We start from the raw sequence: 10829 nt of genomic DNA on the forward strand, positions 1-10829 counted from the left end.
TGTGTTCTTTATCTCTATGTTGTTTTAGGTTATCCACCAAACATAGGGGAGATATTTTTGTTTGCAATCGTAAATCCCGCATAGCACCTAGGGTACTAGGTTTGTGAGGAGTTGACCAACAAAAGTAGTTTATGGAGAGTGTACCCAAGTAGTGGGTTTTGTACCCAAATTTTTTGGGTGTGAAACCAAGTGGTGAAATTAATATTTCATTCATTTAGAGCATGTGGGGCACCCTTTAAGGGCTAACGACTACCTAAGGCTTCAATGGAGTGGAAAAAGAACCAATGAAAGAGTTTTATCTTTTATGATTGGCAGGGTTTGTATGTGTGGTCCCAAGTCAACCTGGCCTACAAAAAGATAACCTTTGGTGAGATGAAACTACCATAGAAACCTATAAGTAGAGGTAAATTTGAGTTCATTGGAGGATAATCCAAGCTTCTCTCTCTAATTTTTCTGCCCTTAGGAAGAATGTGTTACCTTAGGAAGCCACAATCATTAAGGAGGAAAATCGTGGAGAATTTGAGGTGTCTCTCAAGTTTGTGGGAAGGCCGAGTTTTCGTAGGTTGAAGGGTAACATCTATGTTGTTTTTGTTCCTTGAAGGAAGGTTGTTCATGCTCAAGGAGGTCATTGTTCAATGGTTTGTATGTGTCGTAGTTAGGGCTTTCCTCAGGTGTACACTACCTCAAGTATTTTTCTCTAAATTTTTGTGTTACTTACTAAGGATAAGTACATGGAGGATGGGATAATGACGCATTAAAGGAGTTCTAATAGGGATCAGCCTGCTAACTGTGTAAGGGTCGTAGGGCCTCAAGACATGTGAATTGTCTCTATGGTATTAGGTTGAGAATACACTTAGGTTACTGGAAAAAAAGTGTGAGGTATTTGGGTAGAGAGAAATGTTGTGACAAGAGAACATTGAGAGACTGATAAGTGGAGAAGAGGCATGCAAGTTTATTGGTATAGATCTATCCCAAGTGGAGTTTAAAACAACAATTTTTTTGCCCTAGTTTAGGGCTTCTTCTATGTAATATTAGTCACCAAAGCTTTGTCCCTAAGTGGCCTAGATTTTGTGCATCAAAAAGAGAGTCGTGACCCTTAATAGATGGTGTTTTGGTGTGATATGCATCTCTGATTAGGACCACATGGTTAAGAATTTGTGCATAGTGAGTAAGAAGGCAAAATTGTGCCTCCAAGTGTGAACAAATATGTGTGTAGGGAAGATGTGAAGGGGTTGTCTTAAAGTCAAGATCATTTGATATTTTCTGATGTGAAGAATTGTTCTATGGGTGATTGGATAGTGTGCTTAGTTTCCCAAGAACAGTGATGGTTGAGGGTCAACATCACTGTTAGGAGGATAATATTTGTATGCCTAGTTTGGTGTGTGTAGTTACGCATATCACGGATAATTGGATAGATTGGTTAAAGCCCTATTTACTTTGAATGCAGGAGGATATTCATTGTTATGTGGGAAGTTGACAAGAAACCCTAAGAAATGATCTTTTGGAGGAGAAGAAGTTAGTTATTAGGAAGATTGATTGTTATCCCTAGTTCAGGGATTTGGTGTGGAAAATCACTAATAAGATAGGAGATCTTGAAGTACTTAAGTGAAAGCATCCTAGTGGAGTAAGAGGATTTCTATAGGGTAGTTTGAAGACTAAGATCAGTCAGCCTTGGAGCAGGAATGATTAATAGAGGTATATTGGTCAGTTGAAGATGCAAGAATTCTAAAGTTGCAGAATTCTTATGAGAAGAAAAAGAGGTGGAAAAGGACTTGCCATATGTTTTCAAGGTATGTGGAATGAAAGGGTTGAATAGAGAACTCCCTCAGCAAGCAAGTCAAGTGCACTTTTATCAAGGAAAGATGGGTTGTCATAAGTTGTTGACTACAAGCCCTAGTTTTCCTTGTATCAGGCTTGTATGTAAGGGCCATGATCCCTAGTATGGGAGCCTTATGTTTGTTGTATTAACGTTTGTATTATAACAAGTCTTGGGTTTAAATTTGTCCTTGTCTACTAGTTTATTCACTATTGTACATTTTCCGCTGTGAAAAGTAATAGCGTTGTGGTATTTTAGTTTGTTTATGATCGTGTTCTTAGACATAACCCCGTTTCTGAAGTGTAAGGAAAAATCAACAATTATTTGATGCAGTACCTCACCATGTGGGTCACCCATCATAATTTTTCCAAAGGACAATGGGACTTGGTGAATGTGAAATGATTACAAGGGGTTAAACAAAATTATCCTAAAGAATTCCTAGGATTAATAACCTATTCGACTAACTACAACAAGAAAAATATTTCACCAATTTAGAATTAAATCATTGTATCACCAAGTTCAACTCAAATAGGAATATACTTAGAAGAATTCCTTCAAAAGTAGACAAGGGTTGTATGAGTGGTTATTCATGCCATTTGGATTATATAATGCACTCGGTATTTTCATGAGATTAATGAATTATATACCATGCCCATATTTAGATTTATTTTTTATTTTTTATTTGGATGGTATACCCTTATACAATGCTACCTAGGAAGAGCACATCTCACATTTGAAGCATGTTCTAGAGACATTGAAGAAGCACTAATTGCTAGAAAATCTCAAGAAGTGTGAGCTTGCACAATAGTCACTCGTGTATTTAGGCTATGTTATTAGTGGAGGGAAGCTTAAAATAGGTATTTTAATGACAAAGTCCATTATGAAGTGGCCACTGCCTACAAACATTTCAGATATCAGGATTATTTTTGGGGTAGCACAGTAATCGAGAAAAGTCATAGATTCATTTTAAATAGTAGCAACACAATTCCATACCATAATAGTGAGTGGCAAGAGTTTCAAATGGGGCAAGGGTTAGTAGAAATCCTTTGAGAAGTTGAAGAAGAAAATTAGTCAAGCATCAATACATACATTACCAAACTTGTCACAACCATTCAAAGTGGATACAAATGTAAGTGGGTATGTTATGGGAGTGCTCTTGATGTAGGGAGGAAGGTCTAAATGTTACCATTTTGAAGTGTTTCATAGGGTGGTTATCAAAAATTGTACCTATGACAAGCAAGGAAAATTTTAGGCCCTAATATTCGTCCATGGGCTAATTTTCTATACTTTTTCCCGGAACAAGATTCGATAATTTCCATTTTTTTGTAAAATTTATTCGCCCAAATTTTATAGAATGAAATTATTTTACCCTAAAGATTGCCAAAAAAATATATATAGACTATATAAAAATATTATAAATTTGAATATTTTTATAAAAATATCTGCAAACATTTTATAGATTTCATATTATGGACTAGTGGGATTCGCCAAGGTTTCTAATCTTTAAGATAAATTTCTATCCTTAAAATTTTCCCTGATGAGAAGGAGCTTTATGCCTTGATACAAGTTGTCAAAAATTGGAAACATTGTCTCATGGGGAAGGAGATAGTCATCCACGCAAACTATTAGTTTCAACAGTACTTTCACACCTAGAGTAAGTTATAATAGACAAGACACTACAAGTGGATGGGATTTCTACAATTGTTCCATTTAGTGATCAAGTATAAGAATTATAGTATAAACCAGTTGTATGACATACCTTTAAGGCCGCACACATAAAAAATTATAGGTTTGGGAACTCTAATGCACATGGATCCTTTCACTCATGATGCATACAAAGAGACATATACATGGGACAAGGACTTTAGATAGGTGTATCAACATCTACAAGGCTAGAGTCATGTGGATGATGGTGATAGATAAAATTGACTATCATCTCTAGAATGGGTTAATGTGCAGGTTGGAAAAGCTATGTGTTCATAAAGGTGAGAAATTGCAGGAAATTAGAGAGGCTCACACATCGAAGGTTGTAGGGCGTTTTGGTATTGGGAAGAAAATTCCAATTTTCATAGGTATGTGTACTAGCCTAAGATGTAAGAACATGTATATAAATTCATTAGAGTATGTACATTTTATTGTACTAGAAGGCCTAATAATAGCAAATAGGGTGTATACCATCCCTCACCTATATCCATTCATCCTTGGGAAATCATTTTGATCGACTTTGTGGGAGGTTTACCAAAATCCAATAAGGGACATGACTAATTGTTCATGGTAGTTGGCAGGTTCAATGAGATGTGATTTCTAATTCCCTATAAAAAGACAATCATACAGAAAGAAGTAGACAATTTTCTCCTTGAATAGGTTTGGATGCATTTTGGGATATCAAGGTGCATCATTTTATAGAGGGACACCATATTTCTTAGTGCATTTTGGACTACATTGTGAGAGAATTGATGGGCCTCCAAATTAGACATAAATTAAGGCCCATATAACCTTTCTTAAGCACATGAAGACTATATTAAATCTCTCCTTATACACTTAATAATTTTTTTTTTATCTTTAATATGTTTATTAAGAAGGTTTATGGATAATTTTCATATTTGTGCCTAATATTATTTATTTTTGTTGAATATTGTGAGAATATTGGGCAGATTAAGGAGATTTGAAGGAGATAATCTAGGGACTTTCTCCCTACTAAAAGAGGATAAATATTGGATAGTAAATCAACAATATATTCTAAAATTATTACACATATTTTGGAGCTCCAATGATTGAAAAAATCTAGGAATGTGTTCCATGTCATTTAATGCAAATTCCTAGTTTTGGGAATGAGATCGACTATTTGAGGGATTTTGGGGGTGAAAGCTTCCTCCTTTCATGGGGAATGCTTCCTAATCATTTTGTATAAGTACCAAGTTGAATTTTCCTTTAGGGGGTTGATTTTCATTAGTCTTCTTGTGGAGAGAACTCGTATTTTGGCAGCTCCAGTTTCATTTCTTGCAGGGATATAATTGTATTGATGGAAATAATGAAGATTGGTGACATGTTCAGCTTCTAAATCTTAATCTCCTTCATAGGACTCTGAGTTTCCTTGGGCATTTCCATCCTAGGAGCCTCAGAGCCCTTTTGTATCATTTACTTTTCTTCCTTTCACTTCTTATTCACATGCATCTCTTGTTCTTATCTTTTTTTTTTCTGTTTTTAGTATTGATGATTTCTTGTTGTAGGATTGGGTTAAATGGTTGACGTAAGTTATTTCCATTATCAAAAGAATGATTTAATCATTTCAACAACTTTCAAAGGTCATACTAATCATTGAGCTACTTGGATTAGTTTTCTTATTCCCAAATCTAAATTTCTAGAAGTCCCTTGTGGCAAATAGTAGTAAGTTTCTGCTATTTTTTATAACATGCTAACAAGCTTCAATCGAGTTCATTTCAATTGAATTAGATCATAAAAAAATTCCATTTAATAACAAAATTCACCCCATTTCATTCACACTTTATTAGGTTAGGCATTTGATAGATTAACTAGCTCATTAGTTCTCGAATCTCTAGATTTTAGACTAGTAATTTTTTGCTATTTTATAGCATGTGTTAAGAGGGGTATTTTTTACTTATTCCACTTGGAATGGAGAAATAAGACATCCTGTTCAATTAAAAAAAAAATCTGATCCAATTTCGATTTGATTTGCTTGGTCATTCGGTGAATTATATCTTCCTGTAGCAAACCTGTTTCCTGTATCAGATTCATGTAGCACTCTTCTAGCATGTATATACTTGCCCAAATTTGCTCAAAAAGGTTGGTTTTTGTCCCTTAGGGTTGAATCATGACCCCTAGGCTCTAAATCAATGGTTGATGAGGAATAAACACCACTTAGAACTTGCCTTTTTACCCATGCAAAACATCTGAGCGAATTGGGTTAATGGACAAATTTATGAATTGGATAATACAATAATGATTTTCTTGATTTCCACATCCAATGAACTTTGTAAATAGATAAAATATTTCAAATTTAATGATTAATATTTAGTTAATGATATTTACTTTATGAAATTAGAATAGTTTTTCCTTCCTTGTATTTTCTTGCAATAGGTTAATAAGGTTTCCATTTCGAGCATTTCCATTTCTGAAAGTAGTTAGGATTTGATTTCATTACATGCACTCCATTACATCATGACAACAAAGGAAGGACACATTGTATTCTTCACATATAGTTTCAACACCTCTTAAGTTTGTATGAACCCCGGGTTGACAATTAAAGTTGATAGCCTTTGGAGTTGCAACATTCTTGTTGCAATACTGAGGCTCATCACTTTTTGGCACTGTTGCCGAGGAGGTTCATCATTAATTTTTTTTATAAAAAAAAAACAAAAAAAAATACTTCTCCAACACCAACCCCCCCATTTGATCGAGTGGTGCAATGATAGCCACACCACCATTCACTTCTGCAGGTAGAAGAAGAAGAGATGGCAGAGAAGATAGAAGAAATGAATGGATATGATGACAATAAAGAAGATCCTATTGGATTTCCCATTCAATATCTTGAGATCAATGTGCATATGAAGAACATCCCTCCATATTTCCTTCCCAACTTCCATGGTATGAGGTCAAAGGATCCGTAAACCTTTCTCTTTGAATTTGAAATTGTTTGTAGATAATATGGCTACTTATTAAACACTCAAAAATGGAGATTGTTCCCAACAACATTGAAAGATAGAGCTTGTAAATGGTTCATGAGTTTAGGGACTAATTAAATAAGATCATGGAATGATATGCAAAAGATATTTCTAGAAAAATATAAAGATCGTGATCTTAAATAAGAAATCTTTATAATGAATCAGAAGGAAGATGAGAGCCATGAGGATCTAATAGAGAGTTTCATGTATAATGTTAAGAGGGAAAAATACATCATTTAGGAAATGACACAGTAAAAACCCTCTTACTTAGAACAATTATAGATGAATGGATTGATCTCCTTGATCACATGAGTAGAGGTGATGTATACCAATTATCATTTGAAGAAATTTGTGAAACATGCAAACACATATCAAGAGGAAGGGCAAGAGTAAGTCAATTAGCATCAAGATCAGTAAGTCAAACTAAACTTAGAAATTTTGTTGATAACTTTAAAACATAATTTCTTAGCAATCTAAGTGAACAAGTAGAAATGATAAGAATACAAGATGAGAAAAAAGAAGATGTTGATATTTGTGTTGTCCATGTAGAATCACATGATGTTAAATATTGCTCCTCATTACCAAGGTTGAAGGAAGTTTACCAAGAGGACAATGGAGCAAGTCAATTGTCAATGCAACTATGTTATGTAGCTCCAAGAATACCATGGCAGCCTATTCAACCTGATATGATGCAAGAGCCTAATTCACAATTTCAATCTTATGCACATCCATATCAAAGTAATTGGAACACACCCTTTCCTTGGAAACCTTGGCCATCTCAACCCCAAAACCAATCTTGGCAACAAGGTTGGAAAGGAACTTATGGGAGTCATCCACAATATCCTGAATATTTTCCTCAATATCCTCCATACCCAAATCCATTCTATCCCTACCATTCACCTCCACCACAAACACAACCCCAACAATATCCATCTCAAAGATCCATTCCCACTCAACTACCTGTACCACCATTTCCAAACCCACACAAGGAAGTAGCTCAACCCACTTACAATGTTGAGGCACAACACTTCCAAACATCTCCTCTTGATCTCAATGGTATTCATCTTATCTCAAGAAGAGCATTGCAAGAAAGAGATTTTATTGATGTCATTGAAGGAAAACATTCATAAAAAGAAGATTCAAATAAGAAGACCAAAGAATCATGGGCTGCACTTGATGAAGAGCAGATATGAAAATCAGAGATTGAGAAAGTTCCCTCATGTTTACCATCAGATCCTCCATGTGTTCAAGAGAATAATCAACAAAAAGAAGCAGATATGAATTTCATGGAAGAAGAAGACATCCAAGATGATCCAAATCAACAAGTGAACCAGGGGCATCAAAATTATATATAAATATGGCTCCAGACAATTAATAATTTGCAGCCACACACTCTTCTTGAATAATTCCTGATCTCATCTCAATCAAAGCATTTTTCCTCTAAAATTCAGGTACATGTCAAAGCATATATTTCAAGCATACACATTATTTTATATTTTATCTTTATGTTCACATGGCTCCATTAGAAGTATTCTTATACTTGACAGAGATTTTGTTTTTCAAGTAGAGTAGGACAGGAAAAAATGGAAAATAAGAGAAAAAAATAAAATCTCAGGTGAAAACCTCCTTTGAGGCACCTGAGATTGGCTCATTGATTGAAAACCTCCTTGAGGTGGTCAATGGGTTGGGAAAAAATATAAAAAAAGAGAAAAATAAAAGATCCTAGGTGAAAACCTCCTTTGAGGTGCTTAGGCAGACCTACTAGTTGAAAACCTCATTGAGGTGGCTAGTAGGCCTAGAAGAAAACATGCAAAAAAATAATAACAAAAATTTGCTTCATGTATCTCTCTCTCATGAATGCAGGCACTCTCCAACCTTTGCAAGCAACAAAAAAAAATTAGCCACTAAAAGAAAAGTTGATCAAAATCCTAGTCAAAGGAAGTCAAACCTGGACTTTATCCTCCTTTTCTCAGATGCTACAGAAGGACCAAGGCCATGCCAATCCATCACCCTCATCTACGTCCACCATCCACCCATCATTCCCAAATTTTACCTCTCATTTTTCTTGTTGTCCTAAAATACTACAAGAAGGCTCTGTTTTGCTACAGGAAGTAAAAATACATAGAGCATAAAATTATTTTTGGCATATCTTGAAAATCGTACATCCATTTTCCATGTTGTTCCATGGGGAGATTCATATGGATGATTGTAACATGTCCAAGCAATTTAAGCAAATTCTAGTGCATAGTTTTTGAGAAATCCATCCCCATCACCTACATCCATTTTTAATGTTTCTTGAGATCCGTGCATCAATTTGATTTTTTTTTTTCATTAGGAGGTGAAAACATGCTCAAAAAAATTCAGGTCAATCTAGTATACCATTTGGGATATATGGGCAAAAGAAGCCTGCTACAGGTTTGCTACAGGATTCCATATACTGCTACAAGATTCCCTATACTGCTACAGGATATCATGAACTACTACAGGAAGTTGGCTGAGGGGTTTTGGAGGAAAATAATGGTGAGATGAAGTTTTGGAAGGGTGTATGACAGTTGTGAAAAGTGTGGGGAAGGTGAACATCACCCATGGCTAAGCCCAACACTCCAAGAAGGTCGGATTTGACTAAGACAACTTTCTCATAGTAACTAGAAGACAAAGGTTTAGAATGTGTGCTGGAATCCATCAAATCCAACAATAGCAGTTTGAACGCCAGAAAGAGGCCTACACATAAAAAATATTGCATCAGTAAAAAAAACATCATGCAATGAATACCTATTCATCAACAAACAAACGAAGTCAACACCTCTAAAATCATCATGTTATGAATCTCAGAAATAACATTTTAGCCAAGGATGTGAAGTAGAAACAACAACAACAAAAAACCTGGGAGGCCTCCAGATTCAAGGCTATCAGCAATAGGACCTCTAGCAGATTATCACATGCAGGTTCAAGATGATTAGTAGTAGATTCATATCAGTAGCCTCAATATCACCTAAAAAAACACATCAAGGGTAAGCCTCACGTATGAAATCCTTTAAAATTTTCTTTTCAAATTATTTTAGCTTTAAAAACATTGGAATTGTATGAATAAAAATGTTTTTATAGCCAAGATTAGTAGCAGAGAAACCTTGGCCTTATCTAGCAATTAACTTCACTTTTCCACCAAGACACCCGCATATGGGGGAGAGGACAAGACAAAAGTGAAAAGGGCTTGAGAAAGTGGGACGAAATCATTTAGTTGTGATGGAATGCAAGGAGTGTGAAGGCGTAGGTGAGGGTCAACTTAGTTAAATGAAATCACTTTGAGTTTATTTTGTATGCAATAAAAAAATAGAGAAAAGTTCAAAAAAGGAGAAAAAGATAATGGAAAAAATGAAAAAAAAAAAAGAAGAAATAAAATAAATAAATAAATCTTATGAGTTTTTCTTATGTTGTATATGTATCCAAAATCTCTCTTTCTCTTCTAAAACTAAATGAATCAAGGTGAAAAGGCAAAATGAACTAAATTACAGTGCTTTGTCTAAGGAATGCATTTGGTTTTCTATGTTTTCAGCAGTTTGAAGAGGATTCATGGTTTCTTCATGCCCTCCTCAACTTTTTAGCTGTCTTAAACTACCATCTCAATCCATTTCTAGTACATAAGCCCTTGTCTACCTCACCCCATAGAACATGACTGTATCCCTGAGTTGATTTCCCAGACCCAATCTGCCTTCTCCAATTGAACCCGCAACAAAGTTGTAAAAAATCAAACTAGAAACCCTAGAGCTACTATACCTAGCCTAAAATCTAAATTTTTTAAGTCATCTCCATCGAGATTGATAAGGAGAGAGCCCTCTCCCGACTTGGTAGGGCAAGCTACCAGGTTAAGTGTGGTTTGTAGTTATCCTAGGATTGCCTCCCCTCAGCCTGAGGTGGATCCAGGCTCTAACATGGTGGCGACCATATTGGGGAATGTAGCGTTATGTTCCTCAGCAGATTGTATCAAGTTCAGATCTAATTGTTGATGGTGGACAACGATCAGACATCGGAAGGCTGAAATCATTCACCTGGCGACTCCAAATCCGTTTCAAGATCAGATCCAAGGACTCCACTGGAGGATGAACCTAACTAGAAGAAACATGAAAGGACAATATGGAAAGATCAGGTATTCAAGTTGGAATTTCATCCAAGACATTATTTTCTTTGTGATAAATTATTTTTTCTCTTTTCCCAAGAATGTCAAGAAGGCTTTACAAAGTATATTGTATCTGAGAGAAGATCCTAGACCTGCATTTGATTCCTTCCCTTTGAAGATTGTGAATACAAAATGTTCGTATTCCTTTGATCTTGAT

This window comes from Pinus tabuliformis, chromosome 1_2 (assembly GCF_031772625.1).
Source record: "Pinus tabuliformis cultivar Carrire ecotype Pingquan chromosome 1_2, CPIR1, whole genome shotgun sequence".
Taxonomy (NCBI): domain Eukaryota; kingdom Viridiplantae; phylum Streptophyta; class Pinopsida; order Pinales; family Pinaceae; genus Pinus; species Pinus tabuliformis.